General features: G+C 48.9%; 1 long non-coding RNA gene across 1 annotated transcript; it reads left to right on the top strand.

The window, feature by feature from the left end:
* The first annotated feature begins 919 nt into the window (after positions 1-919).
* On the top strand, positions 920-2073 carry LOC119332169. Its single transcript, XR_005160839.1, has 2 exons — positions 920-1492; positions 1732-2073. It is a non-coding gene; the product is annotated as an uncharacterized LOC119332169 (long non-coding RNA).
* The last annotated feature ends 3703 nt before the right edge of the window (positions 2074-5776 follow it).

The following is a 5776-nucleotide window of genomic DNA, read 5'->3' as shown; positions in this document are numbered from 1 at the left end:
ATACTCCTTTGTAAACCAAGTGGCAAGTGGTATATACCGTTGATCTGGTATGAACATTGTAGTATATACTTCTTCCATCGCAAGAAAATATGGTATATACTACATGGCAAAAAATGTGGTATATACTCAATCCTAAAAAATGGCATATACTCCGTCACTAGAAAGACACCTCTATGTGGATGAAGGTGGAGGATATGGTGTTGTTTTTGCCTCAATTGGCGTTGACACAGTACGCCCCAGCCCTCAGTGGCTGCTGCTGTTGCGTGTGAAGAGGTAGGCTCACCCTCAAGAAGACACCTCTATGGACTGACACTCTCAAGTGCCCACACTACTTTACTGAATCACAGTTGATGTAAGCATGTACACTACTTACTGACCTTACTTGAAATCACTCGCATCAATCTGGGTGCAGGGCAGATGTCTTTTTTATATGTGAGTTTTCTTTACTCCAATTATTTCATATGTGTACCGCACGTAATTATGCAAATCAGGCAAGGCCATCAACGATTGATGCTTATACTGCCGACCTCCATGCTTTGAGTTTTGATAAGTTAGCAATGGCCTATTATGTTGTATACAAATTTATCTGAACGCCATTTATTAAAGTCTGCTTGAGTTCCTATCAAGTACTGAAGAAATGTCTCAACTCTCTGACATAATTTCAGAACGCGACGATTTTACTCCCTTCTGTTCACCTGACTCCCGTACCGCAAACCAAACAACCAAACGAACTACGTAGCCACATAGGCAACAGGTGAAAACACCCCACCTCCCACCTTCTTCCTCCCCGTGCAACCCACCCCCACTGCGTAGCGCCCCCTCCATCTACACCTCACCTCCCCCCGCCCTACCTGCATCCAACCCCGGGCGGTGCCCCGCCGCGCCCACCCCCACCCCCACCTTTCTCCCCGGCGGCGCGCTGCCACGCCTCAACTCCATCCACCTTTCTCCCCCACCGTGCCCACCCCACCTCCTTGCGGCCCACCACTGCTGCTGCACGCCTCCTGCACAACCACGCCCCGATGTGCCGCCTCCTGCTACCTCCGTCCTCCTTTCCGGATTCAGCCGAGCAGGGCCCCAGCAACCACCACCCCCGCCCAGATCCGTCAGGCGCGCGCCGGAGGTGCCGAGCCGCGGCCGGATCCATGGAGTCGACCCCGAATCCCATCGTCCTCAAGACACGACTGCATCGGGGCCGCATCTTCCATAGGATCCAGAATCTCCCACTTTCCTCTTTCCCGGCTCGTTGCAGTTTAGTGGTTGCACGCTGCGGCGCCGATGCGTGCCCTGTACGCGGCTAGCTCTCCACCCTCTTCTTCAACCTACGGGTGGTACTACCACCGTGGGCGTGGGTGCCTAGCCTGCTGCCCCGCATCGGCGCCTCTACGTGCATCTCCGGCCGTCCAACCTCGCGCCTCGACGGCCTCCTACAAGCACGGCTATGTCGACCGCGGAGTTCAGCTGGGCGCTGCAGCTCTCCCTCCTCACCCATGTAGTTCGCCGTCGATGCCCCCTCCACACTGTTGTTCATTTTGGTGGCTATCGACTCTGTCTACTCCCTCCGTAAATACTTGTCGCAGAGTATTTAGACGTATTTAAGTTCTAGATACATCTATTTTTATCCATTTCTCCGACAAGTATTTCCGGACGGAGGACGGAGAGAGTACGACACAGTGCAATATGTACGGCAGTGCAGCTCACTTCGTCCGGTGTTTTTTTGTTCAAATGCAGGCCACTTCGTCCACATCGTCAGTGCTTTCGACAGACCACCTGCAGTTCGCCCCCTCCCCTTGGCGGCCCAGCGGCCACCACGAGCCGGTGACACCCTGCATGCTGCAGTTCTTTTTGGGTTGATGTTGAATTAATCGGTGCTGAAGGCCCGTGCAGTCTGTTGTGGCGCAAGCATGCAGTACGGGCGGCGGCGAGGTAGCTCGTGTAGTTCCTGTACGCGGCGCGTGCGGTTTGTTTGCAGCCCATGTGCACGATGCATGCAGGTCGTGTGTGTGTGTGTGTGTGTCGACGTTCAATTCGCCGGGAAACTACAGAAGAAAAATGATCATTTTTTTAAGTTCACTTTCTTCTTGAATGTGTTAGAGAGAAAATGTAAAAAGTTATAAAAAAGATGTAGTCCGTTGGTGTAGTGCTTGCAGCTCGCGCAGTTCGTCTGTGAAGTTTTTAGGTATTTTTTATTTGTAATAAGGTGTCTGGTTAATTTTGTGGTGGTTGGTGCTTCACTTAATGGAGAAAAGAGGAAAAATAATTCCCATCAGAACAAAAACATTAGAGGCACTAACTTGGTAAACAGAAAAAGTGTCTGGTATGTAAATTTTTGAAGCTCACTTTGTAATCTCATGTAGTTTGCTATAAAAACCTTCGTGGTTCATTTGGTAAACAGAAAACAAAAACATCTAAAAAAACTCGCTTCTTATTAGATGTAGTTCACTCGCTCAGGCCATGCGGGCGCTTCACTTTTGGTAGTGTCGTGGCCCGTTTACGGTAGTCTTGAGGTTCACTTTTTATAGGATTCACCAACACTTACACATGAAGTATACTCCACCTCGTTTGGGAAAATTTACGTCCCGCAAAAAAAATCATGCAGTGCATTTGGCCGTCTGATGAAGTGCGGGTTTTAGTCTAAAGAAGTGTGGTTTGCTACCTCGTCTGGGAAAATTTGTCCCACAAAAAAGAAATGATGCAGTGCACTTGTCCGTCTGATGAAGTGCTGCTTTTAGTCGAAAGCAGTGTGTTTTGTTGTCTGATGCAGTACAAACGACGATTTTGGTGTCGCGAAAAAATGAACTGTCCGCATTTTGGTAAATTTGAAATTCCTCTTAAATCGTAAAGAATTAGAGAGAGTGTTCTACATGAAAAAGTTGCGCCTCATCGATATCTTTCCAACGGCGTATCGTTTGATTCATTCTGACCAGCGGTTTGTAAAAAATTCGTGAAAAACGGCTGCTGTCATTCGTCGTCTGCCGCACGATTTTCGAAATTAACTTAAAACCGTAAGAAATCTTGAAAACATTTCAACATATGGAAGTTGCGCCTTGTGCATAGCTTTTGAACGGTATATTACACGCCTCGTTTTGACAAACGGTTAAAGAACTGGAGTAAAAACAGTACCAAAATTTTTAAAAAATTGGAAAAACAGAATTCCGCGATTTAGTAAATTTGAAACCGCTCTTAAACCATAACGAATTAGAGAAAATAATATATATGAAAATGATGCGCCTCGATGATATCTTTCCAACGGTGTATCATTTGATTCATTTTGACAAGCGGTTTAGAAAAAAATGCGAAAAAACGCTCACTGCACTCGTCATGAGCCGCATCATTTTTGAAACTCCTCTTAAAATATGATGAATCTCGAAATGTGTTCAACATGGCGAAGTTGCGCCTAATACATAGCTTCTCAACGGTATATTACACGTGTCGTTCCAATAAACAGTTAAAAAACTAGAGCAAAACAGTACAGAAAAACACAAGGTGCTGTTTTTTTTGACACGAAGTTCATTAGTCTGTGTATTGCAGTACCTCTGCTACTAAAATTGCAGTGCCATGCGTTGAGCAAGCAGTGCGGAAGTGTTATCAGAATAGTTATTCTGCTAATATTAGCAGAATAGACCAGCCGTATATAGCGCCGACGGGATGCTCCCGAACTCCTCCGAATCGGCAGCAAAATAAAAAAGGAAAAGACCACCCACGATCCCCTGAACTGCCCACCAGCTTCTCGATCCCATCGCCACCCCGCCCCCAATCGGAGAAGACATCACCGCCCCGCCCCGCTATGAACCGGAGAGGCCGCCGCCGCCGCCCCGCCACCAACTAGAGACGCCGCCGCCGCCGCCCCGCCACCAACCGGAGACGTCGCCGCCGCCCTGCCCCGCCACCAACTGGAGACGCCGTCGCCGCCCCGCCCCGCCGCCAACCTGCAACACCGGCGCACATCTTCTGCGGATCCCGGCCAAAGGATGGCGCCTCTGGGCCACCGCCAGCACTCTACGGATGCGCCGCCCCGGCTATGGATCCGGTGAGATCCGACGGCCCCTCACCGTTCCACCGCCAACACCTAGAGTTCCGTCAAACTGTCCCATGTCGCCCCAATCAAGTGGGCCTCTGTAGCATGTGCTCCCAGTCAGGCACTCCGTCAACATCCAGCCGCCGCTGTGGTGGCGCATTGCCCTGCTTGGCTGGGCATCATGGATCCTGGATGCAGCTCGCTGGCCTCCCCATCCGCCTCCTCCTGCTGGAGCTCCAACGCCATGCCGTTCGTCGCCGCCACATCACATCGTTCAACTCTGCCATGCCTGGATCACGCTGCAACAACCCTAAAAGTGCAGCTCCTCGCTCCCGGAAGCAAGCGCGGCTGCTGGCACAAACAGAGGTGAATTACTTCTTGTTTGTTAGAAACTAATGTATTATTCTTCGCTCTATATTCATCTTGAACTGTTGCGTACTTGATATCAAGGGAGTGAAAAACATAGCAAGGTAGAGCATGTGGCTGTTTGATCAACTATTAATTCTTCATGGCCATATGCTTGGTCACTAGCTAGTAGTGGTCCAGTTATGTTTGGAATTCATATACAACCGTTTGTCTTATTTCCCTCTCCAATTTCAGGTTAAGAAGATGAGTTTTTGATGTCTCAATCAAAAAATGTGCACTTGCACTGGAAATACAGGGGACTGGTGATTTGTGGAACTTGAGCTACAGAGAATTGAGGTACTACTTTGTTTCTTGGATGGTTACTGAAAACTCAACCTGCATTGCAAAAATTAGGTACCAGAAATGATGAAATTGGTTTTGTTAGAGCAATTATGCAAAAGCAAACTTTCATTCATGTTCCTAAATGACATACCTTAATTTATCCAATCTTTCTTTGCTAACATCATTACTTTCTCTTCGTGGCATCCCTCAAACGACGCTGCCCCGTCCGTCGCCGCTACAAGCAACCCTGCGATTGCAACGACCGTGGCCATGAGATGCGGTGCTACATGTTAGGTTAGTTTTTCTCGATGAGGCATTCCTTTCTTGTTGTCTGTTTGGTTTGTGAACTTTTGCTACTACTGATAGGGAATAGAACATCCTCTGAACTTCTATATTTTTGCTGCAGGTGCATGGTATGGCTGCCACCGTCCGCTGCTAGCTACAACTGCCTCTGCAGTCCACTGCTAATTGCCGCTGTTAGTTGCCGCTGCTAGTTGCTGTTGCAATCCACCGCTAGCTCATGCGGGGAGGTGGTGCTCCTCCGGCAACTCCTTCCTTGAGCACAGCCAGTCTCTAGACGCCTCCAATAGCCGCAACCCGCCAGATCTGACGAATACTCACGCGTGGGAGCGGTGTTACTCCGGCAGCTCCATCATCCTCGAGCAAAGCGCGTAGACGATGGCCTCCTTCCTCTCGTTCCCTCTTCCATTTGTCGAGCACAACATTGGCGAGCTTCTCGACCGGCGAGTTCTACTGCCGCTGATGCTGCTGTTAATCACCATCTCGTGGCTGTAGAGCATCCATGGCAGGTCGACTAAAATTGACATGGCAGGTCAAGTAATAATGGCAGCGACAACACAGCTGCAGGTGGCTAGAAATGCATGGTGAGAATTGAAAGTCTGAGCCTAAGAGAGTTTTCGGAGCACATGTTTCTGTTTGCTACAAAAACACAAAATAGTTGGCCATGTGTGTTGCCCATATGCCCATGAGACTAAAAAATGTTTTCATTTCATGTCAGCCCAAAAATAAGTTGTGGATGTGTTGTGCATGTGCGTATGCGCGCGGATTACA

The sequence above is a fragment of the Triticum dicoccoides genome, chromosome 7A (genome assembly GCF_002162155.2).
Source record: "Triticum dicoccoides isolate Atlit2015 ecotype Zavitan chromosome 7A, WEW_v2.0, whole genome shotgun sequence".
In the NCBI taxonomy this organism is placed as follows: Eukaryota; Viridiplantae; Streptophyta; class Magnoliopsida; order Poales; family Poaceae; genus Triticum; species Triticum dicoccoides.
The sequence above is the reverse complement of the archived record's forward strand: the minus strand, read 5'-3'. Positions and strand labels throughout refer to the sequence as shown.